The sequence below is a fragment of the Nannospalax galili genome, unplaced genomic scaffold, assembly GCF_000622305.1.
Source record: "Nannospalax galili isolate Female #2095 unplaced genomic scaffold, S.galili_v1.0 scaffold3, whole genome shotgun sequence".
Classification (NCBI taxonomy): domain Eukaryota; kingdom Metazoa; phylum Chordata; class Mammalia; order Rodentia; family Spalacidae; genus Nannospalax; species Nannospalax galili.
Window position 1 is genome coordinate 8120792 of NW_008351466.1, and position 11429 is coordinate 8132220.

The following is an 11429-nucleotide window of genomic DNA, read 5'->3' on the forward strand; positions in this document are numbered from 1 at the left end:
TTTAAACAGTATTGGTATTAGTCCTCTTTTAAAGGTTTGGTAGAATTCTGAACTGCATCCATCTAGTCTTGGGCTTTTATTAGTTGGAAATGTTTTAGTTCCTGCTTCTATCTCATTGTTTTTTATGGATCTGTTTAAATTGCTTACTTCATTTTGATTTAATTTGTGTAGATCATAAATATATACAAATTAATTTATTTCTTTCAGATTATCCTCTTAATTTCCTCAGTATGTGTTATAATATTCCTTTTTTTATCTTGGTTTTCATTAATTTGGATCTTCTCTTTCTTTTGGTTAATTTGACTATGTACTAAACTTTTATAGGAACCAACTCTTCATTTCACTGATTGTCTTGGTTTTTAAAATTCTATTTCATTAAATTTAGCACTGATTTCAATTATTTCTTTCTGTCAATACTTTTTAGACATTGTGAGTTGTTTTTCCAAGACCTTCAGGTACATCATTAAGATATTAATATGAAATGTCTCTAATTTCCTTATGTAGGTGCTTAATGCTAGCATTTTAAGACTGCCTCCATTGTTTCCCAAAGATTTTGGAGTCGTGCTTTTGTTTTCATATTGCTTTTAAATTTTTACTTATGTGAGGTTTTCAACTGGTTGAGATTGTATCAGTAATGCTTTACAATCACAAAAATTGTTATCTTTTAAAATTTTAAATAATATGTGTGCATGTATCATGGTGTGCATGTATCAGTCAGATGAAAATTTGCATTGGGTGATTTGTACTTTTCCATACGTGGGTTCTGAAGATTGAGCTCAAGTCATTGGGAGTAGCTACAGGCACTCTTAGATGCTGAGCCACGGCATTGGTCCAAAAGTCCTCTTTTTAATATAACAATTTATGACAAAAAAAACAATTTATACTTAATGATTACACCAAAAGGAGAAAAAACACTTCTCAGTACATGTGATTATATTTTCCACTTATGTTTTTGTTTTTGAGACAGGGTCACCCTGTAGCCCCTGCTGGCCTGGAACTCACTATGTAGCCCAGGCTGGTCTTGAACTCTCAGAGATCCAGAGTTTTGCCTGCCTCTGCCTCTGGAGTGCTGGGATTAAAGGCCTGCACTAGCATGCCCAGCACTTTTTTTTTGGTCTTATCTTTGCTTTCTAAGATGTTAAATAATGTGTAAGATGCATTTTAGGCTCTGTGCAGAAAAGAAATTTAACATTGAAATACAGCTGTTTCTTTATTTTTGTTTTTGCTTGTTTGCATTTTGGTCAGCATTCAAAATTGTTTAATTTCCATGTTGACAATGTTTTTCAAATTATGCAGTTTTTGACTGTGATAACTTTAATTTTAGAAACTGGATAATTTTATATTTGTAATAAAAAAGTATAAGCAAATGAACGCTTAGTTTTCTGTTGGAATTGTGACAGAATATGAAAGACTGGGAAATTAATATAGATTAGCAGTTGTTTTACCTTACGTTTCTAGAAGGTAAACATCTCAGAGCATAACATAGATTGACAATAGCTACTGACAGATGGTTTTCTTTTTGCAGTGAATATTGCTGTTCATGTTAAATATGTGAATAAAGAATTTGTGGAATCAAGCCAGTGTCCCCAGATGTTCCCCAGTTTAAGTCCATCCACTGAGGTCTAGTTGCTGGAGAGATGACTCAGCAATTAAGAGCATTGGATGCCCTTGCAGAAGACCTGGGTTTGATTCCCTGCACCCACATGGCATCTAACAATGGTCCTAACTCCAGTTCTAGAAAAACTGATGCCCTCTTCTGATCTCTGTGGGCACTGAAAGACATACATGCACTTACATACATGCAGTGTAATACACTCATGCACATAAAATAAAAATAAGATATTTTAAAAAAAGAATTTGTGGAACTGAAACCTTTATTCTTTACTGGAAAGGTGCAAGCTGGATAGTTGAAGCAGAAAAATCAGTTGTTAATCATAAGAGACTAAAATCATTGAGGTAAAGTCTTCTGAACATTATTTGTTCAGTATTACCAAACAAAATCTGTAGTCCAGAAGGTGCCAAGGCCCCATCATGACCTGAACGGTGAACATGGTAACATGTAAGAGTTGTCTTCCATGTGCTACTAAATTTGGTAGCATGAAAGATGTAGAAGTGAAGGGGTCATGGAGAGATGCTGGGGCACATCCAGACAGGCCTGAAGAGGCCATTGGTGAAGGTGCAACCTCATTTGAAGTAGAGACAGCAGGATATTGAAGATATCATGACTGTAAAAAATCCATGAAGAACAGCAACAGATGTGTAATGGAGTTGGCCTGGGACTATGAGACAAGATTTGTGTGTGTTGCAGATAGCAGAACCAGACAATTGGAGCTATTCCAGCCTTTTGGAATACAAAGGGCTTTGAGTTGAATGTGTGAGATGTTGAGCTAAGATGTTGAATATTGGTTTTGATTAAGTTTACTCAATTCTTCTGTTTTGAACTAAGAAACTATTCAGCTATTTTTATTTTTATTTTACAGGCATCCAGAGTTCAGAGACACTGGATTTTAAATTGACATAGAACTGTTTTTTTAGTCTTTATGAGACATGTTGTCCCTGTAGCCCAAGCTGTCCTGGAACTATGTAGACCAGGCTGGCCTTGAATTCACAGAGATCCACCTGCCTCTGTCTCCCAAGTGCTGGGATTCAAGGCGTGTGCCACTACAAGTGATGAAAATTTTTTTCTTGGTACTATTTCTTTTACGTGTGTGTGTGTGTGTATGTATGTATGTATGTATAATTGACTTTTTGAAATTCATAAAACAGTTCTTAATCAAATTTAGACAGCCCCCTCTCCCTGAATGAATAAGTGATAAAATTTTTAAAGACAGTATGACTTTTAAAGTTGGGCATTGATTTTTATTTTGATATAAACACAAAATATTGTGGACAAGAAATTAAAAGTGAACATTTACAGTAATGGATTTGTGATTCAAGTTGACAAGGGCTCCATTGAGCTTCTTATTTTATGGTATCCTGTCAGCTGGATGCGAACTAAAAATACCTTGGAAGGAAGAACCTCAACTGTGGAACTTTCTCTGTCAGTTTGCCCTGGAGGCATGTCTGTGTGTCATTGTCTTGATTACTGATTGATTTGGGTGGTCCCCAGCCCCCTCTGACACTTCCATCCTTATGCATGTTGCAAAGGAACAGGGGCCATATTAGCAAGGTAGCTGAGCAAACCAGATGAAGCAAGCTAGTAAATGAATGTTTTTCATGGTCTGTACTTCAATTCCTACCTTCAGGTACCTGCTTTGAGTTTCTAACTTGGTTTGCTTTGAAGATGGACAAAAATGCAAGGTAAATAAACCCTTTTTCCCTTAAGTCATATTTGGTGAGTTTTATCACAACAGAAAGCAAACTAAAAAAAAAAAACAACTCACCTAAGGTCTAAAGGTCTAAACTGTAAATATCATAAACATGAATTCCCACATTAAGTTTTCAGTGCATTACCCTGTAGGATATACTTTGAAATTTATGGACAGATGGACTGCCTCCCATCTATGGACTACAAACTTAACAATAGTCAGTCTAGAAATATTATAGTATTATAAATATAAATGGAATCTTTAAAAACAAAATACCACATTGATGGATGCATTTTTCAATATAAGAAAAAACATATTTAAAAATCAAAAGAAGTCACATTTGAAAATGAAATATATACATACACATATATTAAAGGAGTTTAATTTGAGTTACCCTATAAGAGAGGGATCATGCCTCTACTAGACACTACAGGCAAGCAAATAAAAAGCCCAGTGTCAAGAACGGGATTCTGCTGTTGGAGATGGTGAATAACTACATTGCATCCCTCTGCATGAGGCTCAGCAATCATCATGGAAGAGGATGCAGAAAGACTGCATGAGCAAGAGGTAGTAGATAGGTGTTGGGAGCTTTACTAGACTGCGGCAGCTTGCCTTGACTTAGGCATTGTAGAAAGAAGTCTGAAGAAAGAAGACTGCCACTTTAAGAACTTCCCTGCTCTTTGCTTCTGCAGTTTGAATTGACAGGCTATGCTTCCCTGATTATTTGGCTATCCTAGAAACATAACTAAAGAGTTTTGTTACAGTTCATGGGCACCAGAGTGTCTCAGCACTAATAGCTTGGTTTCTATATAAACTCATGAATTCTAATGGTTGCTAAGAATAATCATAATCAGTACACATTGTATCTTAGATACTATAAACATTACATAGCTGAATCTTGGATACTGTAACTATCATGTGAGTTTCGGTTGGTGAGGTAATGCAGTATCGTACTGTATTCTTGGTTATTTCCTGGTTATTTCTGTTAGTGATGTATCCTTTGGTTACTCCTTGATTACTCCAGATCTGATTCCTATATAAGCTCTATTTGATTCACAATAAACATGCATTGGCTCATAAACCTCTGCATCCCCTGTGTCTTGATTTCGATCTGTCAGGGTCCCCAAGCCCACCAGGCTTGAATTGTGGTCACTGTATCGTGACAGATAGGTACATCAAAATAGTGTTTTCCAGATAGAACATGGCAGGTGCACACATGAATTCACAGTAGTTGTGATATCATGTACAAAACAGTGAAAGCTCAAGCCAGAAAAAATCCAAGCATGAAAGGTAGAGATGATGATATTTGACCCCTAGCTAAGGAAGTATTGATAACTGATAGCTGCTGAGAGACAGAGTCATTTTTCTTTAAGGCTTCAATCCCTGTCAGGTTGACCATGATGCAAAGGATGAACCCAAGAGAACTTAGGCTACAGAAATTGGAATTATGGGGTTTATAAGAAGAAGATATGATAGAGAATGGGGTGAATATGATCAAAATAGTCTGTATGAAATTCTCAATGAGCTAATCAAACATTAACATTACAATAAATGAACAGAAAAAAAAAACCAAAGGTGATAAATAAAAAGCAAAACCAAAACATAATCATGTATAGTAGTGTTCAGTATCCATGGACATTTAATTGGCCTAAGTATCATGGAAGAATAGGTATATTTCAAGCACCTTTTTACATATTAAGACAGTAATATCTTTTGAAGTAATTTATATTTTTACCTTGATTGATATTCATGAACCATAGCATTATTTCTTAGTATTGTGGTTTAAATCTTGTAGGTACAATTGTTTTGCATCTATTCCTAATTTGTGTATTTGCTGAAATGTCTGTGACCATGTTTATATATTGGAATCCTAATTAATATATTGAATTGGATTGAGCATATATTCATTCCTGTAATAGTCTTCCAAAGAAAAATGGACTTGATGAATAATTGTTAACTCCACAGAGGGACAGTTTAGTAAACAAGAAAGCAATCTTGATATTTGAACACAACTCTTCTCAGTGACATTGAAGTATACAGTTATCTACCACTATAACACAAGCACAAATGAAACTGAAAATAATCACTGCAATGTAGCTCTTTCTGCAATAATGAAATCATTGACTCATACTTGCATCACATATAATCCTTTCACATGAACAAAATTAGAGCCACTCTCCCCTGATATTTTCTGGAGACTTATCAACTTTAGAAGAGTTTCTCTCTTTTTCTTTCTCTGTCTCTGTCTCTGTCTTTCTCTTTCTCTCTCTACCTGTCTCTTTCTCTCTCCCTCTCCCTCTCTCTCTCTCTCTCTCTCTCTCTCTTTTGTTTGTATTTGGATACACATGTATGTAATTGTGTATGATGTAATATTTAGCTCAACAAAGTTATGCCAATAGAACTTTTTCTTTATTACTGCACTTGTGACAATGTTCTGATCCAAGAGCAATCAAAGCAGTTCATTCAAATATAAGTATTTATGGTAACTTAACTTTTATTAGATAGTTATAAGGAAGTTTATTAATACTAGGTGCATTTCTAGAAGCATTTTCTTAAGCAGTAGTGTTCCAGAAGTACATTAAAACTCAAGGTACAGTATGAATAAAACTATGCATACTAATTATAGGTGCTAGTTAGTACTCTGTACTTGTATTTATTATCTGGTCAAAAAGCTAGTAGACTATGATTGTATAGGTAATGGGATCGAGGGGAGAACCTACTGTCAACATTCTGTTAAATAGACATAGTATTAAAATTTAAAAATTTAAATTCTAATTTAAATTTATAACTATAGATTAGTTAGTACAAGTAAATTTATTTTTGCAGTAGATGATGATTAATACATAAACCCACAATTGACCAATGTGCATTGAATAAGAGACTGTGTTGTGCTCAATTTTAAATGGGATTCCTATATCATACTTTCTCTGTTGAGGCTCATGGATCATTTACTACAAATGACAGTGTTGTTGCATACATAAACTCACAGGAGCTGTGACTGCATATACAAAACCTGAATGAGATTATGCCAGTCCAAATCTGAAAGGGTGAGGAGCAGCTCAAGAAGTCTCACTCCTATCTGAGAAGCTATTGGCTATTAATAGATACTGGAGACTGGCAGTCAGTTTTCCTAAGGGATATGGCCTCTGAGAGAGTACCCATGCTCCAGTTTATAATCCTACACTATACTTATACTGGCAGCACTATGTGGACTAAGCTGGTTTATATCCAGGCATGATGGTGCAAATATTGAGTCCCAATACTCTAGTAACAGACTCAGGAAGCAGATGCAAGGTAAAACTCTGTGTATTCAAGGCCATCCTGGTTTATAAGGTGAACTCCTGGCCAACCCAAGCTACATATAAAAAAATAAAAAAGAGCACATGATTTTGGAAGTGAAAATTATTAAGAGTGTGTGAGGGGAGTTGGTGGGGTGGGATTGGGTGTGGATTTAATCAAAATATATGCATATATTAATTCTCAAACAAGAAGAAAATTAAAAATAAAATTATATAAATAATGAAGAAACTATAAGAAATAAAATATCTAAATAATGGCTAGGCATGGTTGGGAAGGCATTTAATCACAGCACATAGGGGCAGAAAGCACTGGAGCACTGTGAGATCAAGGCAAATCTTGCATGGTCTTCATAGTAAGAGTTACAGGCCAGTTGGGGCTTGGCAGTGAGACTCTGTCTAAAGAAATTATTTTTTAGGACAAATGTAGAATACGGCTGAATGTTAGCCATGTTTCTGTAGTGTTTGGGGAGAAAAAAAAAATTAAGAGTCTCTACAGAAGTTTCAGATCATTATTTATAAAACTTAGTTTCTTAGATATCTTTTTGGGACATTAGGAACAAAGGATTGTGAATTGCCCTCAAACAGAATTTTCTATATCGCTGAATAAAGTAGTTCAATGCTAATTGTAAGTTTATCTGCCGTACAGATTCTTCACATATCTATTTTCAATTTTGATACTCTAACCAACAAAGTGACAATGTCCATCTTTAGAAAAAGTTGACAGAATCTCCCAAATGTGGTAGTTATTTGACTAAGATCACAAATAAATTTCATTAGTCTCCCAAATTTAAATCCACTGTTCTTTCCACACAGACTTGGGTAGAGGAATATGCAGGGAAAATTCAAATAGAACATTTTAAAAAAGATTTCACCTGGATTACTTGCAGATATATACTAAATTATATGTATATATATGTATATATATATTCATTTGTTTGGCAATGAGTTTAATTGATTTCTGGAGGTTGCATTACTTTTTCACTGGTGTAATAGAATGACTTTGGCATGTTAGTTTTATGAACTTCAGTTGATTAGTCTCTAAAATGAATAAAATAATATCCATTTCTTGCTGTATTAATGTGAGGACAAAGTGAGGTAAAATATGTGACACATATTTTCCACATTTTGCATATCTGAAGTAGATAATAAAAATTACTTCGATTTCCTTTCTTACTCAGAGAGTTGAAGCAAGAAAACTCAGGTACTTACTGGCCATAGATTGAGCTCAAAGAAGTATTAACTTTTGGATGAGTTTACAAATCTCAGAGAAAGAGTTTGAAGTTTGTGTCATCTGAAATATGTATACTGAGAAATAGAAAGGGCTAATGTAAGCTGCATCATAGTAGTAGTTCTACTTCTTGGGATCTGTTTTCTGTAGTATGTCTTGCTGCTCATATGAGATTGCAGGAATACACATAAAATGAGAAAGTTAAAACACTTCAGATCCATATAGTTCCTGAAACATGCATGAAAATCAGTGCAAAATCTTACTGTATATTTTTGCCACAGATATTGGATCTTGTTGCAGCCAATTATCTATGATACTAAAACTCAAGAGAGAATACCACAGGAGAAAAAAAAATTTTCTCTGCCCATTTATATCAGATGCTCCTCTGGACGGCAATGAGTAAATAGATTGCATTGTTGAACATAAGTTTGATATTCCTTTCACAGTAAGTGCCTGAAAGGCATAGCCTAAATTCATAATCCATGAGCAGAAATATGTGTACTAAAATATTCTTATGTATTTGTGTTTTGGTATGGTCATAGGTATTATGTCCTTTATTGTAATACGATATTTAGCAGTTAAGTTCTTATATTAATGTTTAACTGGTTGCATTTGAAGCATATGTAGGTTTAATCTGGTAATGTACTGATTTTATTTGATTTTTTCCTTTCTTTTCATGCCAAATATTTAGTTTTAGAATTAAGAGGAAGATTAAAAAAGAATTAACAGGAAAGGTTCAAAGGCAATATTACTAATGCAAGCTGAGAAGCAGGTAGTGGAGAGGACTAAGCTACAAATTTATTTATAAAAAGAAAGTTTCGTGTGATATAGCATTCTAATATGATCCAAAACAAAGTCATAACCACCTTACTTCTCATTAATAGAGTATTGTCATAAATCATATTAATGTTTAGTGGAACCATCCAAATTATCTTAGACATATTGTGTTACAAAAATGTGTGAAATAATAATGAAAAAGTATTACAGAGAGCATCACAAAATACATTTTGTTTTCATATTCATATTTTGACATCCTGCTGACTTCTCACTGCTTTTGATTCCTACACCTCTGTCAAAAACAGCTCATTATGTAGACTTCACACAGAGGATACAGATGAGATTTATTCTTAATTAAAATGATAGAGGCCTATATATCATGCATGTTTGTTTTGAGGAAAGAATGAAATTAGAAGTAGAAGAAAAGGGAAATCAATTGATGACTGAAATTTCAGGGTCAAAGGGGCAATAATTTTTGGTTTACTTATATGATTCTGGCATCATTTAAAAGAAGAGAGTAAGGTCCAATGATTTTGTATGGACTAATTTTTCTACTTATTATAATTTTTTGAATAATATTCATATGGAGATATTCAACTTGTGGTAAAGTCCTAACCAATGAATCTGACTAAATTACAAACATTTATTGACAAGTTTGGAAGGAAGTAAAGAAGTAAAGAACTAGTGAACTGGAATTTTCTGCTTTAAACTAGTTTGGTGAGGGAGCTTAGCAAATTGATCAGATGGCCAAAATTGTAGGGTATAATTTCTCATCTTTAAAATGTAATATACATACACACACACACACACACACATATATATATATATACCATATATACCATGATTCTTTTCTCTAGCTATTAGCACTAGCAACTTTGTAAGAATTTTCACTTATATCCATTCCTTTTTTAAATCTTGGTTCAGGCAGGGAGTTAAAAAGTAATGGTACAAAGTAAAGGAATTCATACTAGACTTTAGTTTTGAAAAGTAGAAGGCAAGCAAAGTACTTATTAAATATTCACACTCCAGTCTTGAGAGATGCTGCAGTACAGATTACTTTCATTCAAAACTGTTGGCACTTTAGTTAATTAAAGACTAAAATGAGAACCAACAAAACTGCATATAGGTTAAGAGTTTTACAGTGTAAAAAATAAATTATCATTATTGGGAATATTCTTATTTTATTAAAGATTTCATGTAATTGAAAAAAGGGGAGAATTTCAAGTTGGATTATGGAGAGATGATTTTATGCTTGTATTTTGTAGATATATGATATGACCCAGTTTTTCTAACGCTGTTAAATAAAAAATGATACCAGAAGACCATTGTTTGTTCTTCAAACAGCAATTATAATTCTACAGCAATGTTGACAAAGTGAGAAAATAACTTTTATCGTACCTATGATTTTTCTAAATTTGCACAAAGCTGAGAAAGCTACTAAAAATGTTGCACAAAACTTAAAAAGTTAAATAGGTAGATTAAATAGATGTAAATATTATTGTATATAGAGTAATTGTGAATGTCTAGTGCGTACATCACTATATTCTTTTTAAAAATTTTATGTGTATGAGTATATTACCTGCATGTTTGGAACTGTACTCATCTTTGTTATGCAATGCCTGGAAAGGTCAGAAGAGTCCATCAGATCCCCTGGAACTGGAGATACGGACAGTTGTTAACAGCCATGTGGGTGCTGGGAATAGAACCTGGATCCTCTGCAAAGACAGCCAGTGCTCTTGAGTGCTGAGCCATCTCTCCAGCCCCTAAATTCTGATAAATAATGTCCTTCATGTTTTCTGGGAGTGTTGTGTACGTGAACAGACTATTTAGCTAAAAGAGACTCACATTAAAACATAAAGCAAAAAGTTCAAACTTGCAATCTTATCAGGACAGGCAAATCAACATTTGTTACTAAAATATTTACTTCAAATAAAAATGAAACACATATTCTTACAAAATTATAATTTATATTTTGATTAATGAATGAAACATTTTTCAATGTAGTACAATAATTGAAAGTAGTAAAATAATTACAAATAGCTGTTCATCCAAGTATTTGCACTAAGTGATTACAGGTAACAAAGAAGTTTTGATTATCATTTAGTGCCTTAGTTTTGTTCCCTGCTGCTGTGGTACAACACCGTGACAAAAGAAATTTTAAGAGAGAAAGGGCTTATTTGGCTGATACTTACAGGTTGTAGTCCATCACTAAGGTGAAGTCAAGGCTTCAGGATCTTAAAGAACTAGTCATATTCACAATCAAGAGCAAGTGTGTGGTCTTATGTCCCAAGTTTGTGTCTATATGTACTACAGAGGCAGAGAAAAAGGAACAAAAATTCACTAAATGATATATTTGAAAATCATCAATAATTTTTACTCATGATTACCAAAACAGCCATTGATATATTATTAAATACATAGTTAAAAATTACAAAGTTCTCATTTTCATTTTTTCCGTGTTACATGGGAAATACGTAATAACGGTGATAATCAGTTTTCATTGTCAATTTAACACAGCCTAGTATCATCTATGCCTGGAATGGTTCAATGGGGGATTATGTACTTTAGTTTGGCCTATGCGTATGTCTATGGAAATGAATTAAGCTAATTGATATGTGAAGACACCTCCCCTGTGGCAGCACTATTCCCTAGGCAGGGTGTACTAAACTCTAAAGGTGTGGAGAATAAAGCTGAACACAGACAAGCAAGTGAGCATGTATGCATTTATTTCTCTCTATGAATTAACTATGTGCTTCAAACGTGTGCCCTGAGTTCCCCAAAATGATAAATTATAAGCTAAAATTGTACACTTAAATA